Here is a 22,763-nt window from a genome sequence, read left to right on the forward strand (position 1 = left end):
AGAATGCTCAGCTCTCTTTGAGTTTGGATCTGTCGTAAATTAACAATAGAGATTGATTGCCATGATTAGTCACCCCTCCCACTATTGTTTCAGCAGGAAGGTTACGTCACAAAATATACGTGTATAAAAATGGCGAGGCATGAATACACCCGTTTGAGGAAGCATTTGTGGAAGTGTGTGAGGCTTTCACTGCAGACGAGAGAGACTCAGATTTTTCATCAGAACATTAGACAAAGGGTAACGAACGCATTATCTGGCCCAGACTGAAGATTTGCCCAAATGCGTACCGCTTTTCAGTTAAATGATGCAATGCCTTTTTAATATCTGTTTATTGGGGTACAGGGTTTCACACAGCCCTTTGAGCATTTCACTTACTCAACAATGTCCTGGACATTGGCCACCCATGACCTTTCCCTTTGAAGTTCATCTTCCGCTGGACTATTATTTTTACCGCCGGGTTACGTGGCATTCTGACATCTTCACTGTTCCACCATCAACCCCGGGTCATCATTGGAGTTCGCTATGTAAGCACCTTCACCAGACACTGAGTGGTTCAAGTATGTGGTCCACTGCCATCTTGCCGCCAACAACTAGGATGAGCAATAAATGCAGCCAACAACACTGATCCCGAAAATGAATGAAAGCAAAACTACTCAATATATTTATCTGATAACTTATTCTGTGTGTTCACACAGGATTGAAGACTAAATGGAGCCAACGCTTCAGAGTATGGACGACGCTTTGTCAAAGTCACCCAGACTCGAAACATTAGATCCCACCTCTCTCCACAGATAATAATAACAATAATCACCTTTATTGTCACAAGTAGACTTACATTATGAAGTTACTGTGAAAAGCCCCTAGTCGGCACATTCCGGCACCTGTTCAGGTACACAGAGGGAGAATTCAGAATGTCCAAATTACCTAACAGCACATCTTTTGGGGCTTGTGGGAGAAAATCAGAGCACCCGGAAGAAAGCCACGCAGACAGGGGGAGAATGTGCAGACTCCACACAGACAGTGACCCAAGATGGGACTCGAACCTGGGACCTTGGAACTGTGAAGCAACAGTGCTGTCACATGCTGTCAGACCTGCTGAGATTGTCCAATATTTTCTGTTTTTGTTTCAGGTTCCAGCATCCGTAGTAATTTGCTTGTATATTATTGAAGACTAAAGCTCTTTAGATACCAGTGGCCTTCAGCTGTTTTCTTTTCTGAAGATGTGTTCCCAATCTACTGGCATCTCCCTAGTGCTTTATGACAGTCAATAGTTCACAAATTGTGGAAGAAATGGGGAAACAATTTTCAGTTGCGTGAGAAGTCTTCACAGCCAATGAAGTATTTTTGAAGTTTAGTTACTGGTGCAATACAGCCCCTCTATGACTCAGTAACGAAACGCTCATCTTGTTGATGTTTTCCTCTGTGAATGTTTGGAGGATGTAATTGTTCGGATTATTAACTTTTGTGTTTATCCTTCCTATCAACCCTGTTTAAAGTTCTTGCCTCTTACCATGCCCATCGTCATTTTAAGAATTTCCTGCAGGAATGTTTAGGAGCTGCAGCTGTGCATTATCGCAGGCTGTCCATCCTAGCTTAATCACACTTCACTCTGATTTCTTCATTGCTAAATATCAATCAACAGAAGGAGATGACAATTTGTCCAAGATTGTTGGCAGAACCTGAATGAACCAAGATCAATGAATGCAGGAAACTGAAGTCGAAGCCCGAGAATTGTTCCAACTACATTCGGGCCTGATCCGGAGGCAATTAATTTGCGACCCAAATTTTGTTAACAGCCTATACTTAATGCCCTTTACAAATACAATAGAATGAATTTGATAAAGAGGAAATTTCCTGGAGTAGAATTTTAAGGTTGATGAGTGATTGGCCTTCGCCAACCTAAGAGAGCATAACACACTACCGCCGACTCTTGGAAGCCCACGACCATTTAAATCTCTGATTGGGAGTGGGCGGCATGTCCGTCCACCCTTGGAAGGAAGACCCGCCTGTGAGCACTGTCGGCCAACCTGATTGGCCGACAACTCTCTAATCTGTCCAGGCATAGCATTGCAGAGGCCAGAAGAGTTATTGCAGTGCTTTGACAGAGTCACCCAGACTCAAAACATTAGCTCCCTTCTCTCTCCACAGATGCTGTCAGACCTGCTGAGACTGTGGCTTATTTTCTGTTGTTTATTCAGCAGTGCTCTGCCTGGAACTAAGTCCCAGGACTGATCTCAAGGCAAGTTAATCCTGGGGTGAGAAGGTAGGAGACGCCCTGAAAGGTTGGGGGGCGGGGGGGCGGGGGGGGGGTGCAGACAGACCTCCAAGCTCCCGGAGGGGAGGGTGCCCCAAAGCTGAAGGGGACACTTAAGGACCTGATAGGCGAGAGGGCAGAGTTTGAATGGTTTCATAAGCTGTCTGAGGGAGAAACTGGAGAAGTTCACGACCATCCATTGAGCCCACACTGCTGCATGGCCATCACATCCCTGGATCATTTCTCTCAGTTATAGCCCGTAGTTAGTGGACTCTTTAATGCCTATTTGCTTCTTTTTGTTGGCATGAAAATATCCAGGGTTAATTAATAAAAGCACTTAGTTCTGAACTTTTAATTAAAGCAGTGGTCAAATCTTAATTAACACAATTAGTTAGCTCTCTGCGCGCCATTGAAAACAATTCAATGTTGTTGTGAATAAATGAGTGCCTGGAATCTTGTCTGCTGAGAGTCTGTGGATACAAACAATAAATAAATGAGTTGCTGACTAAGGATGGCTGAATACGGTGAAATGAGACAGGCGATCATGTTCCAAATTAAGCCAGTATTGGGGTCAAAGAGAAATTTGTATTCATACTTCTAAGCCATGTCGTTGTTTGTTTATAGAGAATAACAGATTGTGTCTTGCAATCAGTCTATGTTTTTGTTGACACTTTTTATTAAAGTGCATTTTAATTATTCTACCCGCTTGGGGAAAAAAATCTGACCATTAATGTTAGTCTGTTTTTAAATAAGGCCAATTTGAACCTCACAACCGTGGGAGACTGGGGCAGGAATCAGGGCCGGGATTCTCCCCTACCCGGCGGGGCGGGGGGTCCCGGCGTGTTGGAGTTGCGTGAACCACTCCGGCTTCAGTCTGCCCCAAAGGTGCGGGAGTCTCCACACCTTTAGGGGCCAAGCCCTCACACTGAGGGGCTAGGCCCGCGCCGGAGTGGTTCCCACTCCGCCGGCTAGCTTGAACGGCCTTTGGTGCCACGCCAGCCGGGGCCGAAAGGACTTCGCCGGCCGGCGTAAGTCCGCGCATGCGCCGGAGCGTCAGCGGCTGCTGACGTCATACCGGCGCCTGCGCAGGGGAGGGGGCCTCTTCCGCCTCCGCCATGGTGAAGACCATGGTGAAGGCGGAAGGAAAAGAGTGCCCCCACGGCACAGGCCCGCCTGCCGATCGGTGGGCCCCGATCGCGGGCCAGGCCATCGTGGGGGCACCGCCCAGGGTCAGATCGCCCCGCGCGCTCCCCAGGACCCCGGCGCCCGCCCGCGCCGCCTGCTCCCGTCAGTAAGGTAGGTGGTTTAGGCTTGTCAGCTCCGGGAGAGGCTTGTCAGCCCCAGGACTTCGGCCCATCGTGGGCCGGAGAATCGCCGTGAGGGGCCCGCCGACCGCTGCGGCACGATTCTCGTCCCCGCCGAATCTCGGCCCGCGATGGCGGGATTGACGCCGGCCCCGGGCGATTCTCCGACCCAGCGGGGGGGTCGGAGAATCCCACCCCAGGCCCGGGAATTTACCTGTGGACCAAGGAACCCATGACAAATGGATCATACATTCCAAGTGCAGCTCCCCACCTGAGGCGAAATTGTGCATCATTTCACAAGTTTCTTAAAAGTAATAAACTCTTTCTTCTAAAAGTAACAAAGTCTAACATACTGGTTTTTGGACACAGAGTGCTAAAAGGAATCAGGCAGTGCCGCCTACTATCCAATAGAATGGAAGTGACTGCCATGTAATCCTCTGCACGTGAACCTCACTGCTGTCAGGCTGCATAACTGGTAACTCAACTTAGTTGATGTAGCCAGAGTGCAAGTCCAAGGGCCAGACGTAGAAAATGAAGGTTGCTATTAGATCAGCTGAAAGGATAATGGGAAAAAGAATCACAGACAATTGTGGAAGTAATGGGAAAAGCTTTTTCAGTTGTGTGAAGAGTCAGAGCTGTCAAAGACTCCACTGGCCCCCGTGAAGGATGCTCAAGGGCAGGTTACAAAGGACTTGCTGGGTACGGAGGGAACATTAAATGAATACTCTGCATCGTTCTTCACTCTTCTTCACTCTTGAAGATGATGCTCGACTGTTAGTATTTAATCATTTTAATAATTAACACAGGTGGACAGCAATGTGGGATTTATACCACACATTTAACACAGCAAAGTGCCCCAAGGTCCTTCAAATGTGCAATGAAAAATAATTACTCAGCCACTTGGGGAGATGACCAAAGGTTCAGCTAAAGAAATTTGTTTTGAGGAGGACATGAAATGGGAGAGAGAGAGAAGCAGAGAGGTTAAGGCAGAGAACACCATGATTTAGGGTCTTGGCTGTTGAAATTAAAACTGCGAGCTGTGATGTGATTAAATCCAAGGTGGCTCAAGTGCCCAGGATTGGATATTTAACGGGAATTTTGGCACTTGGAGGTTACAGTGGGTTTTCGATAGAACCAAGAACCTGATGGTAGATGGAGCAGACAGACCAGATGATAGCCACCTGAGCAAGATGGGAAGTGTGGTGGGCAAGCTGTTCACCTTTTTTAATAGTTCACTGCACTTTGGGATGGTTCTAACATGCTGGAAGGAGGCTAAAGTGGCTCACATCTTTAAAAAGGTGACAAGACTAACCAAGGTAACTAGAAGCCCATTAGCTTGACATCAGTACAGATTCAAAATCCCTTATCCAAAATGCTTGATTTCAGAATTTTTCGGTTTTCGGAATTTCAGATAAGGGATGCTCAACCTGTAATAGGAAAGATACTCGAGGATATCATTATGTTTGCAATATATGATTGCTTTGATAGAAAGGGACATTTTAGTGGCACCCAACATGGTTTCATGAAAAGGTAATGGGAGGGATTCTCCATCCTACCACACACCCGCCGGCAGCGGGATTGTCCGTCACGCCAGCCAGCCAATGGGTTTTCCCATTGTGGGCACCCCCACGATGTCGGGAAATCCATGGGCGTTAGTGCTCTGCTGGCGAAGCGGAGGATCCTGCCAACAGAGAACCCATGTCTTTTAAATTTGGTTGTACTTTTTTTTGAAGAGGTCACGAAGATGGTGGGTGCGATTTAACGGGGGGAAAAAAAAAATCAGAATCCGTTTTGGGGCGCGTTAAGCAGGATGTTTACCAGCGGCCGTAGCACCGAGAAACACCCGGCTATTCAACGGCACTTTGCAGTTTCCTTCGGCCTCTCCAGGGAACACCCCTTTGAGGCCACACTTACATCATTTCCTGCACGGACGAGCTCAGCTCGCCAATGCAGGAAGAATGCTCGCGGATTGAGGCGCCATTTATAAAGGCATCGCCAATCTTTCACCACAGCAGAGTAGCACAGTGGTTCGCACAGTTGCTTCACAGCCCCAGTTCGATTCCCGGCTGGGGTCACTGCCCGTGCGGAGTCTGCATATTCTCCCCGTGTCTACGTGGGTTTCCTCCAGGTGCTCCGGTTTCCTCCCTCAGTTCAAAGATGTGCTGGTTAGGTGGATTGGCTACGCTAATTGGCCCCAAGTGTTCCAAATAAAGGCTAGGTGGGGTTACGGGGATAGGGTGGAGGTGTGGGCTGAGGTAGGGTGCCCTTTCCAAGGGCCGGTGCAGACTCGATGGGCCAAATGGCCTCCTTCTGCACTGCAAATTCTATGATTCTCCTCCTCAGCATCCCCGCCATGGCCCCCTGAACCCCCCACTACACCCACGTTTATCTTCCATGGTTCTCGTGCCCCCCCCCCCCTTAAGGACAACACACCCTGGGCCCGGGCAAGCTGACACCCGGGCACTGCCAGCTTAGCAGTACTACCCAGGCACCCTGGCTGTGTGTGTGGCACCCATGTTTGTGTGGACGCCGCCCGGTCCAGGCCTCACTGGGGAGGCCGTTAGTTTCTGGGCCCTGGGAGAATACGGTACAGACATATTTAAATGAGCCTTTTTGGGCGTGTTCCAGATCGCGAAGTCTCACGAGGTTCAGTTGAATCTTGTGAGATGTCTCAAGCGTCAAGATTCTCGTGAGATTCAACAGCTTTTTCGTGTCACCAAGCCGGGCAGGGCGAGACGGGATTTGAGGAAAGACCAGCAGACAATATTTCCATGGCTTCCAGAAAGCTTTTATACAAGATATTGCAGAAGAGACTTTGCTACAAGACTAAAATCCCTGGAGTCAGAATTGGCTGGAAGCATATAGGCAGTAAGTAATTATGGATTTGGATGTCTGGAGAATGGTACTGCACAGGAATTGGTTTTCATCCATTGTTCTTCACTATTAATGCTCGAAATCTATGTTGGGGACATAATCTGCAAATTTGGAGATAATATTTGCACAGATCTTGGTATTAGATCTAAAGTAGATGCTGAATAGATTCATGTGGGTCTTAACTGTGTTGGAAGATTGGGCTTCCAACGGGCAAATTAGGTTTCATTTGGCTAAGCACAGATGGACTCGGCCAATGCTCAACACATGTCCACCAATCAGGAAAAAGTATTAAAGGGGCAGAAAGAAAGATTTCAGGCATTCGAGCACAAACATCTCTAAAGAAATGTGGTGAAGAGAGTTTTGGGGTGCTTTCATAGGACAAGGCGTATTATTTTGTCCTTGTACAAGGCATTGGTCACGTCTCACTTTCCGTCGCATTCTGATCTCCTCACAAAGTGGATATATTGTGTCTCGGGAAAGGATGCAGATGCAGGCCAATACGCGGGGCGGCGGAGGGAGAAAGAGTGCGCGGGGTAAGTACCCGCTGCCCGCGATCGGTGCCCACCGATCGCGGGCCCATGGCACCCTTGGCACGGCCGTGGTACTGCCGTGCCAATCGGTGCCATGGTTCTCCAGATTGGGACTTTACGGCCGTTTTTACGAACGGTCAGACCAGGTGTGTTTTACGTTCATAAAAACGGTCGTAAAGGCCTTGGAAATCGGCCCATCGGCCAGGGGTGAATAGCTGCTCACCGTAAAAAAACGGCGGGCAGCGATTCGTGCTGGGAGGCGGGCGTGGGGGGGGGGGGGGGGGGGGGGGGGGAGAGAGAATAGTGGGAGGGCGTCGGACCAGTGTGTCTGTAAAAATTTACACCGCCCGCTATTCTCCCCCCCGTCGCGAGTGCGGAGAATCGCGCCCAAGGTTTCACGACTGTAGATGGACAGTAGATGGACCAGATCATTTTTACCAGTCTATCGAAGTACAAACATTCGTAAGTTCACAAGGTAGAAGGGAAAAGGAAAGTTTCAGAAGGTAGGTTTACCTCAGAACAGCTGTTTAGAGTGTATGAAAGAAAGTTGCTTGCATGAGAAAATAGCTGTTTGAAAGCCAGAACGGTAACACACTCCCACATGTCACACCCAGGACACACTTCATAACTGATCCTGGCTGTGCAGTTAATGATCATCAATCCTTCAGTATGGTGTGGCACAGTGATCATTTACATCATCAGAAAGTTAAGTCTGTTTTAAGTTAAATAAACACAAAGGGTATACGAGTTAGAAATGGCTCAGTGCATGATGAAGCACATGAATGCTGTTGGAGGAATATGGGGAAAAAAGGTGACCAAAAGGGCGGCACAGTGCTGCCTCACGGCGCCGAGGACCCAGGTTCGATCCCGGCCCCAGGTCACTGCCCGTGTGGAGTTTGCACATTCTCCCGGTGTCTGTGTGGGTCTCACCCCCACAACCTAAAGATGTGCAGGGTAGGTGGATTGGCCATGCTAAATTGCCCCCAATTGAATTTTGTTGTAAAAAGGTGACCAAATAAAAAGCAAACAACATAAATGGAATGAATTATGGCTGCATGCAGACGCACGCCCACAACAAGCACCCATGCAACAAACACGCATGCGCACACACAGAAAAAGCAGGTAGGAAATCCAGAAATTGAATATAAAAATACACGAATAAAAAAAACAAAAATACATTGCTAAGTTGATATTAGGTTTGTCCCCACTCCCGTCTTCCTTATTACGTCAAAGTACAAAATAAACAAGTTGACACTTCAATCATTTAGGCAATCATGATTTTAACTGTGTCCTGGAGCCGAGGGTGGATAGATCAAGCCCCAGGTCGATGGGTAGGGTACAAATGGCCAGGGAGCTGGGGTGTTTATGGAGAGGATGGGTATGGTGGATCTATGGCGCTTTCAGAACCCAGGGGGAAGGGAGTATTCCTTCTTTTCACACGTCTATAAGTTGTATTCGAGGATTGATTACTTTGTAGTGAGTTGGGAGATTTTGGTTGGAGTGGAGGGGGCAGAGTATGCGGGCATAGCTATCTCGGACCATGCACCCCGCTGGCTGGATATTCGGTTCAGTACGGGACGAGAGCAGAGGCCGGGGTGGAGGTTTGACTCGGGGTTGTTGGCAGATGGAGGTTTTTGTGATAAGGTGCGGTTGGCGATTAGGGATTGTGTGGCGTTCAATCAGAATGGGGAGGTGTCGGCGGGCATTTTTTGGGAAGCACTGAAGGCAGTGGTCCGGGGAGAAATTATCTCATTTACGGTTCGTGCGAATAAGGAAAGGTGGGCGGAACATGACCGTCTAGTGCGCGAGATAGTGGAGGTGGACAGGGAATATTCGAGGGTGCCCACCGTGGAGGGATTGGCGAGGAGGAAAAAGTTGCAGGGGCAATTTGACAGGCTGACAACGGGGAGGGCGGTAGGGCAACTGTGTAGGGCAAGAGGGGTGCAATACGAGTATGGGGAGAAGGCGAGCCGCATGCTGGCGCACCAGCTGCGGAGGCAGGCTGCGTTCCAGGGAAATATTGAAGATCCGGACTGGGGCTGGGGTTGTGGCGTCAGAGCCAGGGAAGATAAATGAGGCATTTAGAGAGTATTACCAGGAACTTTATGAGGCAGACCCAGGAGGAGAGGAGGGAGACATGGGGTGGTTTCTGGACGAGCTCGAATTTCCCCAGGTGGAGGAAGCAAAGAGGCAGGTGTTGGAGGAGCCCCTGGGGCTAAGGGAGGTGCTGGATATTATCAGGGGCATGAAATCGGGGAAGGCCCCTGGGCCAGATGGGTACCCGGCAGAATTTTATAAGGAATTTGCGGCGGACCTGCCACCACATCTGTTGGGGGCGTTTAATGAAGCACTGGAGAAAGGGAAGTTGCCGGAGATGATGAAGCAGGCAGTAATCACACTAATCCCCAAATAAGGGAAGGATCTGGTGGAATGAGGGTCGTATAGACCCATTTCACTATTGAACACGGATGTGAAAGTATTGGCTAAGTTGTTGGCGGGGAGGTTGGAGGATTGTGTCCGGGGTGGTTGCAGAAGATCAAACAGGCTTCGTGAAGGACAGGCAGCCCGAGAGTAATATAAGACGGCTGTGAACGTGGTGAAAAATCTGTCAAGAGCTCTGGTACCAGAGGTGGTGGTGTCCATGGACGTGGAGAAAGCATTTGATCGGGTGGAGTGGCAGTAGTTGTTTGAAATTTTGGGAAGGTTTGGGCCGAGATTTGTGGCATGGGTGCGGTTGCTGTATGTGACGCCAAGAGCGAGGGTGAGGATGAATGATATGAGCTCACAAAGCTTTAACTTACACAAGGGTACGAGGCAGGGGTACCCGTTGTCGCCGCTGCTGTTTGCGCTGGCATAGAGCCATTGCCGATGGCTCTCAGGGGGTTGGCAGGGGATAATGAGGGGGCAGAGGGAGCATCGGGTGTCACTCTATGCCGATGACTTCTGCTGTATTTTTCGGATCCGTTGGAGAGTATGGGAAGGATTATGGGCCTGTTGGGGAGGTTTGGAGGGTTCTCGGGATACAAGCTGAATGTAGGGAAAAGCGAGGTATTCCCGGTGAATGAGCTGGCACAGCGGGCTAATTTAAGGGGATGCCATTACGGTACCAAGGGATAGGTTTAGGTACTTGGGGATTCAGGTAGCGAGGGAATGGAAGGGGCTCCATAAGTGGAACTTAATGAAGCTGGTGGAGAAGGCGTGGGAGGATCTTAAGAGGTGGGATACACTGCACTTGACGTTGGCGAGGAAGGTCCAAGTGGTGAAAATGAATATTCTGTCGAGGTTCTTGTTTATCTTTCAGGCTCTCCCGATCTTTATAGCAAAGCCTTTTTTCGGAAAGTGGACACAATTATCTCTGACTTTGTATGGGCGGGGAAGGTGCTGAGGGTGGGGAGGACCCTGCTACAGAGGCAGAGGCAGCGGGGGGGGGGGGGGGGGGGGGGGGGGGTTGGCGCTGCCAAACTTGCTTCATTATTATTGGGCGGCGAATGTGGACAAGGTGCGGCGGTGGTGGGAAGAAGATGGGGTAGAGTGGGTTAGGATGGAGGAGGAATCTTGTAAGGGGTCTAGTTTGAGGGCTATGGTGATGGCAACATTGCCAATGGCTCCGAGTAGGTATTCAGGGAGCCCAGTGGTGCAGCCCACGGTGAAGATATGGAATCAGCTGGGGAGGCATTTTAGGGTGGAAGGGATGTCGGTGCTAATGCCACTGTGCAATAATCATGGGTTTGAGCCGGGGGGGGGGGGGGGGGGGGGGGGGGGGGGATGGATAGTGTATACAGGAGGTGGAGGGAAGTGGGGCTGGTCAAGGTGAGGGATTTGTATTAGGAGGAAGGGTTTGCCAGTCTGGAGGAGCTAAGGGAGAGAGTAGAGCTGCCGAGGGGTAGTGAGTTCAGGTATCTACAGGTTAGGGACTTTGCACGAAAGGTCTGGAAGGGGTTCCCTAGACTGCTGGGATACACCCTGCTGGAGCGACTGCTGCTTCCGGATGTGGAAGGGGAGGGAAGAATTGGGGATATATACAAGTGGCTGGGGGAGCAGGGAGACGAGCGGGTGGTGAAGATCAAGGAGAAATGGGAAGCGGAGTTGAGAATGGAGGTCAATTGGAGAGTATGGAGTGAGGCACTGCGAAGGGTAAACGGGACCTCCTCTTGTGCAAGGATGATACAGTTTAAGGTGGTGCACAGGGTGCATATGACTCTGACGAGAATGAGTGGGTTCTTTCAGGGGGTAGCAGATGAGTGTGAGAGGTGTGGGTGGGGGCCAGCGAATCATGCGCACATGTTTTGGGATTGTGAAAATTGGGAAGATTCTGGGCGGGAGTGTTCGCAGTCTTAGCCAGGATAGTGGAGGAGGGAGTGGACCGGAACCCTTTGGTGGCGATATTTGGGGTTTCAGAGAAGCCGGAGCTCAATGTTTCCCGGGGTGTTTATTTGCTGTAACCTACTTTGATACAAGTTTGAATAAAATGCGTTTTTAAAAAATAGACAATCACACTGCAGCTTATACTTAATCATACATTTACATTACAATTACTTAGTTAACCACCAGGTGGCAGTCTAGGACTGCAACATTTACAAAGGCACGTCATAATGCAGAGACCGATGACAGCTCCGCCAGAGAGCGGTCCTCTCAGCATCAGCCTGCTCCAACTTGCAAGATTCTGTGTGCTATTAATGAAGAATACGTCGCAAATTATACCAAAATTTCTTTGTATCACAGATCCTTTTCATCACACGCAGTAGAATCTATGTGTACCCAAAGCGCAGTCTGCCTAATTACATATTTCCTGATGGGCTCCCAACCCTGATGACTGCAGGCAGTGCTCCTTTTGGATGTTTACACATTATTTGTTCTGTTCAACAGCACTGGGATTTGTTGTTATAATTTTGCATTCTGAGTAGGTCTATTCTTAGCTCCTCATCATCAACCAGTGAACAGCAGCAAGAACAGGCCATCAGGCTTGGAATATTATTCAGTCATGCCGGCCGGTATCACTGAAGTAAAGACAGACCCCAGATTTCCCACAGAATGATCGGCCTCAGAGAGTTGAGGGGCTTTCAGTAAATTTGGAGGTCTGGCTGGTTGGAACAGGAGGCTCTGCTTAGTTACTGCTTTTCCACGATGACAAACAGCTTCTGCTGCAGAATACATCTATGGAATGAGATTTTAGTGAACTGTCGACACAGTGCAGTATTCCAAAAATAAAACTCAAAATAGCGTCAACGTTTGCCACACGCTCTGGGTTTAGTTATGCAAACATGCTGCATATTAAACATCAATCAATGCAAAAATATTGTGAAATGATAACTATTGTGGATGGTCTCCTACGGGATTTTTCTTCGTCTCTTAACGAGCTCACCTTCACTCGCTCACCTTCACTCGCTCACCTTCACTCGCTCACCTTCACTCGCTCACCTTCACTCGCTCACCTTCACTGCTTTCTGTTCACCTTCTTGTATGTTCTGGTTTAGCTCAGTTGCCTGGACAAGCTGGTCACGATGCAGAGTAAAACCAACAGCGCGGGTTCAAGTCCCTCACCGGCTGAGGTTGTTCATGAAGGTCCCACCTTCTCAACCTTACCCCTCGCCCGAGGTGTGGTGATCCTCAGGTTAAATCGCCACCAGTCAGCTCTCCCCCTTCAAAGAGGAAAGGGGACTAGGGTAATCTTGGCGACTTTACTTACTTTAACTGAAGTTCGCTTTGGCAGCCAAATCTCCTTTCTCGTCAACTTTCTCCGGTCAGGATTTATTCTCGAGATTCCCAATTGAAACTCCACCCTCCATGTGGTGATGAACCCATGATTAAATATTTGCATGACATTCAGCAGTCCTCAATCAGCTCTCACCTTCTGAAGATCAATGCTCAATGCCATGCACTGCCAAGTGAATGTGACCGCTCTCATCAGCAGTTCCATTTCATACTTTGCCTCACCAATACTTTGGCTAAAATATATTTTTTCTTTTTTTTAAGGTGTCAAGGACCACACTTCAACGACTCAAAGACCACCGGATCCTTCTTCCTTTTCCTCTTAGCCACATCTGCCCTTCATTTCAACCTGGCCCATTGCCATGTTTTCACTATCCTCTCTGACCCCATGTTGATCAAAGTAAGAACATGTTTAGCCTTCCCAAGGTCCACAGAAAAACACCGCCCTGGTAGAACCATCACTTCAGCCTATTCTTGCCTGACGGGATACACTTCTGCCTTTCTTGACTTTTTTCTGTCTCCTTGTTCAGTCCCTTGCAACCTAAATCCATGACTCTTTCAATGGCCTCTTCGACTTTAACAGTTGCTAGGCCCTAACCGTCTCTCTGCACCTCCATCTCCCAACAATATGGTCTGAGGTCTTACACTTCTTCCGAGAATGGAGGCCCAGCCAAGTTCTCATCCAACACTACCCTCCCAGATGAACATGGTCTTACAGTTCACAACTTCCACCTTCCTCCAAATAAAAAAATAGTGTTGTGTGTTATGATGCTTCTTTGCAGGATATGTGGAGCATTCTTTGTGCCAGTCCTTCTCAGGTTCCACCCCTCGCCTATTTATCTGGTACATTAATTTCATTAACCTGGCCTTAAATTTCCACCCTTCCCTCACCTTCAAATGATCCGTCTCCAACTCTTCTCTGTCACCATTTCTAGGAACAGTTCATCAAACCCAGTGACTCCGGAAGCTATCTCAATTGCACAATCTGCGATTCCCTTCCTGCAAGGACTCTTTCCGTTCTCCTAACTTCTCGGTCTCATCTGTTCTGACAATGCAACCTTTCACTCAACTGTTTCTAACATGCCATCCCGTTTCCTCAACCAGGGGTTCCCCCACAACGTGGTTGCCGGAGCCCTCAACCATGGCGGCCCCATTTCCTTCATGCTCTCATCTTCTCCCCCCCCCCCCCCCCCCCCCCCCTCCCAGAGCCACAGCAGGGTCCCACGTGCCCGGTTCTTCCACCCCCCCCCAGAGCTCCACACGTAATGGATCATCTGCCACCAGCACGATGCCACCACCCCATTCCTTTCAGCATTCTAGAGGGACTGCTCCCAGCTCGGTGATGGCCTGGTACTCTCTCCCATCACCCCCAACACCTGCCCCCTTTCCCCATGCAAGCAGCTCTGCCCTTTCACCTCCGCCCTTTCCATTGTCCACGGCCAGGTGAAATAATGATTTATCTGCACTTCTCTCGATTTATCCTGCAGTACTTTCCCCTGGCCGTACATTTTCCATGCATCGGGGGAGACCAAAAAGCAGATTCGGTGATTGCTTAGCGGACCACCTTCATTCAGTCTACAGGCACGACCATGGGCTTCCGGTTGCTTGTTACTGTTATTCTCCACCCTGCTGGGCATTTCCAGTTCCAAATGAAGCTCAGCAGAAACTCAAGGAAGAGCAACTCACTTTTCAATTAGGCACTTCACGGCTTTCCAGTCTCAGTTTTAATAACTTCAGATCATAACCGCTGCCCCTGCTGTTTCAGACTGCAGGGATGAGTAAGGATCTTTCTGCTGCAGTTTGTAGTTCCTCTCTGTTTGTCCCGTAACTATCCACATGTGTGTTTGCACCATCGTCCCTTTTGTCATCTCATTTAAATCACTCTACTGCGGACCTTCGCTGTTCTTGCCGTGGTTGTTTAAAATTTGTCACATCAGTAACATTTTCCAGTTCTGGTGAAAGGTCACAGGCCTGAAACATTAGTTCTGCTCCTCTCTCCATAGGTGCTGCCTGTCCTGCCATGCATTTCCAGCAATTTTGGTTCACCTCATAAAATACTCTTTTAGGCTAATAAAATGTAGATGTGAAGTTGCATGATGAATGATGCCACATTGCCAAGATAGGAACGAGGTAGATCCGAGAGTAATAACAGAAAGGTCAATTTCAATGTTCAGACAGAGTGACAAAGAGAAAATAAGGCCAGCAGAATGAGATGATATCGAAGGTGCCTTTTACATTGCACTGGTCAGATCTGACAGTCAATTTCAAAAGGTCTCAATAAAATCGCAGTAGCATCTCATTCTTTAACTCTCAGTCTGAACCTCATTACTCACCAGGTAGCAGAAGCAGAAGTGTCTTTATGATTTATGTTTCCCATGCACCTTTATCTTCCATACGTTTATGGGACTAAACCAGGCTCAGAATGACTGTCATTTTCTCTAACTTTGCATTGCACTAATTAAAGTGTTTAAATGCCCACTCTTTCTCCATCACCCATTATGCAGGGTATGCAGTCAACTTCATCTGATTCAATGCAAGCCACTTTTGATTAACAAAGAATGAATTACAGCGACAGGGGGGTGGGCGAAGAGCTGTGGACAGAAAGGACCGTCACCCAGAGTACATTCTGTTCCCTTGCCACCCTCAAGTGCATCCTCCAATTGGTGTTGAGCATCGAGGATGACTGATTCACGGCAGAGAAGGGATGACCTCCTGATAACCAACAGGAGGTTTTCTTGCCCATGTTTGACCTGATGCCATTAGACTTCACGGGGTCCAGAGTCGATATTGAGGATTCCCAGGACGACTCCCTCCCGACTGTCTATCGCTGTGCCGTCACCTCTGGTGACCTGTCCTGTCGGTGGGACAGGACATACCCACTGTGATAGTGGCGCCTGGGACATTGCCTGTAAGGTGTGATTCTGAGTGTATAACTATGTCAGGCTGTTATTAAAAAAAAATTCCAATTAAGGGGCAATTAAAAATAAAGTATTTTTATTCAACAGGTTTTCACCATTTCCGTCAGACAAAAGAAAAAACCCCTGCAATACAAAAACAATCCCACCCAAACACAGAAAGCCCCAACCCCCACGAACACCCCCTCCTCAACAATCAACGGTAACCAACTCCTAAAAGTGCTTGTTGAACACACCCCAACACACCCACCTCTCCTTCGTTCCCCTCATCTCGAACTTCATCTTCTCCAGGGTCATAAACGCCAGCAGATCCCCCCACCACGCCGAGGCACAGGATGGAGCAGCTGACCTCCACCCCAAAAAGACCTGCCTACGAGTGATCAGCGAGGCGAAGGCTAAGACATCTGCCCCCACTCCTGCCTGCAACTTGGGCTGGTCCGACACCCCGAATTTGGCTTCTAGGGGACCGGGCTCCACACCCACATGCAAGACCCCTGATATTGTACTGAACACCGTCCTCAAAAACATTTCCAGCTTCGGGCAGGACCAAAACATATGAGCTTGGTTCGAAGGGCCCCTCCCACATCATTCACAGGCATCCTCCACCCGCTCAAACAGCTGGTTTGAGGGGTGTGCCCTATACACCACCATCAGCTGTTATCAGCCCCAACCTCGCACACAAAGTCAAGGCATTTACCCTTCGCGGCACAGTCCCTCCTCCTGTGCCACCACACACCCCCCAAGCTCCTCCTCCCACTTTGTCTTAATCCCCTCCATGGACACCCTATCCTCCTCCAGGATCATCCTGTAGATCGCCCCACCCTTCTCCCCCTCCCTCCTCTCCCCCACCCACCCCCTCACTCTGCTGACAGCACCGCCCCCAACAACGAGGAGGCTGGCATTATTGGCAAGGTCGGGAAAGCCTTGATTGCAAAGTCTCAAACCGCATGTATCTGATCCCTTCTCCCTGTGCCAACCCATGCTTCTCTCCCAACTCCTCTAGAATCGTGAATCACTCCGCCAAGGAACAACCCATTCATTTCCTTAATCCCCCTCTTGTCCCATCCCCGAAATCTGGCATCCACCCTCCCTTGCTCAAACCCATGATTCCCCCGAATCGGCATTCCCCCCAAACCGGCCCTCAGCTTAAAGTGCTCCAAAACTGCCTCTGGACCTGACCACCACCAAGGACTTTTCCTGGAGTCATCGGGAGCAGCATCGTTGCCAGCGCCCGCAACCCCGACCCCCTGCACAAGCCCCCCCCCCCCCCCCCCCCCCCCCCCTGCTCCAGCCCCACAGCTTTTCCGCATTTGCCGCCCAATAATAATACAGCAAGTTTGGGAGGCCTAACCCACGCAGTCCCCCCTCTCTTCCCCCCCCCCCCCCCCACCTGTTGTCGTCTCTGTGAAACCACCCTCCGATTGAGGAGATCAACTTGTCCACCTCCCTGAAGGGAGGACTTAGGTAAAAAGAAATGAAAAGTGAAATGAAATGAAAATTGCTTATTGTCACGAGTAGGCTTCAATGAAGTTACTGCGAAAAGCCCCTAGTCACCACATTCCGGCGCCTGTTCGGGAGGGCTGGTACAGGAATTGAACCGTGCTGCTGGCTTGCCTGGGTCTGCTTTAAAAGCCAGCGATTTAGCCCAGTGTGCTAAACCAACCCCCAAATAGCAGGCACCGCTGGGATTCGAACCCAGGATCTCCTGTTTACTAGACAGGCACTTTAACCAACTAAGCCACGGCGCCGGACTAAGACCGGCAGACATTGAAATAAAAACAAGAACCGCGGCAAAACATTAATTTTAACTGCCTACACGTGACCCGTCAACAAGAGAGGGAGATTGTCCCACCTTGGCAAATTGGCCTTCACCCTCCCCAACAAACTAGTGAAATTATATTTCCGGAGACCTCCTCAATCTCGGGCCACCTGCACCCCTAAGTACCTAAAGTGGTTTTCAGCCAATGGCAGCCCCCCACTCCTTCGCCTAACCCAGGCGCGGATATCATAAAATACTCATTCTTTCCTAAATTCAATATATACCCAGAGAAAGTCCCAAATTTATGAAGCAGCTCCATTATACTCCCACCGACACACTCGATCCGAAGTATACAGCAGCAGATTGTCAGCGTATAGGGACACCCTATGTTCCACCTCCCCCCTCACTATCCCTTTCCACAGCCCTGAGCTCCTTAGCGCAATGGCCACGGGCTCTATAGCCATTACAAACAACAGGGCAGGGGACATAGGGCACCCATGACTTGTACCCGGTGCAATGCAAAATATTCGGATTTCATGCTGTCAGTGCAAACACACGCCATCGGTTCCTTATACACCATCCGCACCAACGCCACAAACCTCGGCCCAATTCCAAATCTCTCCAATACCGCCATCAGGTAACCCCACTCTACCCAAGAAAACACCTTCTCTGCATCCAGTGCCACCACCACCTCAGTCTCCATTCCCTCCGCCGGAGACAGAACCACATTCACCAATGTCCTCATGTTCGAGAACAACTGACTTCCCTTCACGAACACCTTTACCAATACCTTGGCATCTACATTCAGGGGAGATATGGGCCTATACGACCCTCACTCCTCTGGTTCCTTATCCTTCTTTAGCAGCAATAAAATAGAAGCTTGCCCCATCGTTTGCGGCAAGACATCCCTACCTATCACATCCTCAAACATTCCCACCATCACCGGCGCCAGCTTATCCTTAACTTTCTTATAAAACTCAACTGGAACCATCGGGGCCCACTGCCTTCCCTGATTGCATCCTCCTTACCTCCTGCTCCTCTACCGGACCCTCCAATCCTGCTCTATCCTCCTCTCCCAGCCTAGGATACTCCAACACGTCCAGGAACTCCCTCTTCCCCTTTTCCAACCTATACAGTTCCCTATAAAAATCCTCAAATACTTTATTAATCTGCTCCAGGGCCACCACCAGCTTCCCCATACTATCCCATACCCGAACTATCTCCCTTGCTGCCGTTTCCCTCTGGAGTTAGCTGGCCAGTATACGCCCTGCCTTCTCCCCATACTTGTAATTAAAGGGGCAATTTAACATGGCCAATCCACCTACCCTGCACATCTTTAGGTTGGAGAGGTGAGACCCATGCAGACACGGGGAGAACGTGCAAACTCCACATGGACAGTGTCCCAGAGCTGCGATCAAACCCAGGTGTTTGGCGTCATGAGGCAGCTGTGCTAACCACTGCACCACCGTGTAGCCCTATGTCAGGTTGTTGCTTGACTAGTCTAGATCAGCTTTCAAACCTTAGGCACATGGCCCAGATGTTAGTAAGAAGGGCTTTGCAGAGTCGACATGGCTGGGTGTGCTATCGTCATATCCGGGGTGCTTAAGTTTGATGCCAGGCAGTCTTCCCTGTTTCATTCCTTCTATAATAATTTAATAATAATAATTTTTATTGTCACAAGTAGGCTTACATTAACACTGCAATGAAGTTACTGTGAAAATCCCCTATTCGCCACACTCCAGCACCTGTTCGGGTACAGAGGGAGATTCAGAATGTCCAAATTACCTGACAGCACGTCTTTCGGGACTTGTGGGAGGAAACCGGAGCACCCGGAGAAAACCCACGCAGACACAGGGAAAAAATGCAGACTCCGCACAGACAGTGACCCAAGCCGCAAATCGAACCTGGGACCCTAGTGCTGTGAAGCAACGGTGCTAACCACTGTGCAACTGCAAATAATAAATAAAATACTGCGGCTGCTGGAATCTGAAACAGAAAATGCAGAAAAAATACAGCAGGTCTGCCTGGCAGCATCTGTGGAGAGAGAAACAGGGTTAACGTTGAGAGTCTGTATGACTCTTCGGTTTTGGTTTCATTCATTTTAGGCTTTGCAGCAGTTGATACCATACATACACAGACACCCTGGACCACTTGAAAAAAACCAAGAGTAAAATAATCCAAAAGAGTTACTCAGTGTATGCCTCCAGAGAAACAGAAGCTGTTGGATTTTTGTTTTAAAGCCCAGGGCCCATCATCCAATTAACATAGAACATACAGTGCAGAAGGAGACCATTCGGCCCATCGAGTCTGCACCGACCCACTTAAGCCCTCACTTCCACCCTATCCCCGTAATCCAATAGCCCTTCCTAACCTTTTTGGTCACTAAGGGCAATTTATCATGGCCAACCCACCTAACCTGCACATCTTTGGACTGTGGGAGGAATCCGGAGCACCCGGAGGAAACCCACGCAGACACGGGGAGAATGTGCAGACTCCACACAGACAGTGACCCAGCAGGGAATCAAACCTAGGACCCTGGCGCTGTGAAGCCACAGTGCTCATCACTTGTGCTACCGTGCTAAAAGCTTCTATCATCCTGGTAGTTGTGCGATGGAATGGCAATGGTGATGCTGACTAATCTCATTGCAATTAACCTCCAGTAGTTAGTCTACAACAGAGCATGACAGGAGGCACAGAAAACTCTACACTGAAATATTTGGGAACTACAGGTCGAATACCACCTGTTCGTCCTAGCCATCTAGATAACTACTATGCTGCATCTCAAATTGCTCATAGACGCTGAAAGAAATGGAAGCCTCAAGAGAATTACTGCCTGGCTGCACATAATCTAGTTTAATCTGGTTACATCTTCACGAATGTGTGAGCACCATGCATGTGACCTATCTGCAGGAATCCACTGGCGTGCATCATGTGACTTAGTCGGTGTCTGACTTTACCAGATTGCCAGCTTGGCAAAATGGTGATAGGTGCCTTTAAGTTATGTTTAGGTCGGATATCCGAAACAAAATCCGATTAGTGCCCTTGTAATTCAATGCCAAACAACCAGGTTTTAACATTAAAAATGTGGATTTGTACAACACTATGGGCGTGATCGAACGGAAATGAGACAGAGTCCCGTGTGGAGCACGTTTAGCCGGGTGTTTCCAGGCCCTTGCAGTGCCAAGGAAACCCCCGCTAGTAAACAGGACTTTGCTTCATTCCGGTGCCTCGGCGAGGAACGCTGAGCGAAGACTGCTCTTAGTCTCGATTTTAAAATGGCGCCTCAATCTGTAGCCCCCCCCCCCCCTCCCATTTCGGCCTCCGGACCCCCCCCCCCCCCCCCCCCCCAACTCGGCCTCCGGACCCCCCCCCATCTCGGCCTCCGGACCCCCCCCCCCCCCCCCCCCCCAAACTCACCAAAAGGGGGTTGAATCCCACACCTCATAAGAGTGAGAAACCTTCAGGCTTGATCCCCGACACGGCTGCCAGCCGGTCACCACCCCTGCCAGTGACACCTGGGCACCGTGGTTGTGCCAAAGTGTCCATGCCGGGATCAGGCCTGGGTACCAGACTGGCAGTGCCATGGGGGATTTGGACCTGCCAGGTTACCATCTTGCCGACAGCCTGACCATCCCGGGCCCCTGGTCACTTGGGAGACCCTCCCCTCTCCATGTTTGTGGAGACCAGTGCTAACTGGAGACCAGTGCTAACTTTATAGTGTTCAATTCTGGTTGCCACACTACCAGAAGGATGTGGAGGCTTTAGAGAGTGTGTAGAAGAGATTTACCAGGATGTTGCCTGGTAAGGAGGGCATTAGCTACGAGGAGAGGTTGAATAAACTCAGTTTGTTCTTACTGGAACGACGGAGGTTGAGGGGCGACCTGATAGAGGTCTACAAAATTATGAGGAGCATAGACAGAGTGGATAGTCAGAGGCTCTTTCCCAGGGTAGAGGGGTCAATTGCTAGGGGGCATAGGTTTAAGGTGCGAGGGGCAAGGTTTAGAGGAGATGTACGGGGCAAGTGTTTTAGACAGAGGGTAGTAGGTGTCTGGAACTCGCTGCCGGAGGAGGTGGTGGAAGCAGGGACGATAGTGCCATTTAAGGGGCTCGGGGTCTCCAAGGCCAGGAGGGGGTGTTCAGATCCCATGCCTTGGGTAACTCAGCTGAATGAGCCTGATTGCACACCTCAATATGCAAAAGTAGGTCCCACTCATTGTGGGCGGGATCCAGATCATGGTGTCTCGGGAGATCCAGTTAGATCTCAAGAGGCGTAGCCAGCCGGGAAAATCCTGCGAGGCCTCTTGTGAGATTTACTGGCCGTGTCATGTCCTGTCGGATGCGGTGTGGCCGTTAAATTTCGCCTCATCACTTCAAAATGTCTCACTTCAGTGCATTATCTTGAAATGCAGTAAATTACATGAGCAAACAGAATTTCAATAAGGAATGATTAAACCTTTTTGGACTATTATTAAAAAAAATATAGACCAGGAGAAATAAATTAGAAGTTGTGCCGTAGTTAGTGCTGGCTTTAGGGTTGTATATACCCAGATGGTTACACCCCCATGTTTTTCAGCCATGGAGAATATCAATAGCCACCTGCATTTCATCAAACTTAACTGCATTAACTTCATCCAATGAATGACTGACTTCTGTAAAGACTGAATATGGGATGGAAGATCCACACGGTGTCCAATGTTACCACAGTCTCCATCAGCATCACAATTTCCAACCAGTTAATCCAAAGGCAGGCGGCATAGTAACACAGTGGTTAGCACTGTTGCTCCACAGCACCAGGGTCCCAGGTTCGATTCCCGGCTTAGGTCACTGTCTGTGCGGAGTCTGCACGTGCTCCGTGTCTGCGTAGGTTTCCTCCGGGTGCTCCAGTTTCCTCCCACAAGCCCCAAAAGACGTGCTTGTTAGGTAATTTGGACATTCTGAATTTTCCCTCTGTGTACCCGAACAGACGCAGGAATGTGGCGACTTGGGGGCTTTTCACAGTAACTTCATTGCAGTGTTAATGTAAGCTTACTTGTGACAATAAAGATTTTAAAAAATTAATAGGTAGAGAAAACACACTATCTGCAATGAAGACATAGGGCAAGATTCTCCTCAAATGCGGAGAATCGTAAAGGTTGCCGTGGGGCAGGCCATGACCCACAGCAGCCTTCACGCCTACTTCCGGGGCCGATTATCCCCCCCAGGTGGGGCTAGGAGCGGGCCCCATGCATCAGGGCGGCGCGGCCTTGACGACGATCGTCAAGGCCACATGTCAAGCATCACGCCAGCTGACATGCGCAGGTTGGACAACGGCAACTCGCGCATGCGCAGTTGGCATCTTTTCCCTCAGCCGCCCCGCAAGACGTGGCGGCTTGATCTTGCGGGGCGGTGGAGGGAAAAGAGTGTCCCCGTTACGGACGC

The 22,763-nt window shown here is 49.6% G+C and overlaps 1 protein-coding gene and 1 non-coding gene across 5 annotated transcripts in view; both read right to left on the reverse strand.

Moving 5' to 3' along the window:
* The window catches only part of LOC119965899 (death-associated protein), an 84,101-nt gene that overhangs the window by 19,008 nt on the left and 42,330 nt on the right, over positions 1-22,763 (reverse strand). The window lies entirely within an intron of this gene.
* Positions 17,261-17,334, reverse strand: trnat-agu. The gene has a single exon. It is a non-coding gene; the product is annotated as a tRNA-Thr (tRNA).

Source organism: Scyliorhinus canicula, chromosome 5 (assembly GCF_902713615.1).
Source record: "Scyliorhinus canicula chromosome 5, sScyCan1.1, whole genome shotgun sequence".
Taxonomy (NCBI): domain Eukaryota; kingdom Metazoa; phylum Chordata; class Chondrichthyes; order Carcharhiniformes; family Scyliorhinidae; genus Scyliorhinus; species Scyliorhinus canicula.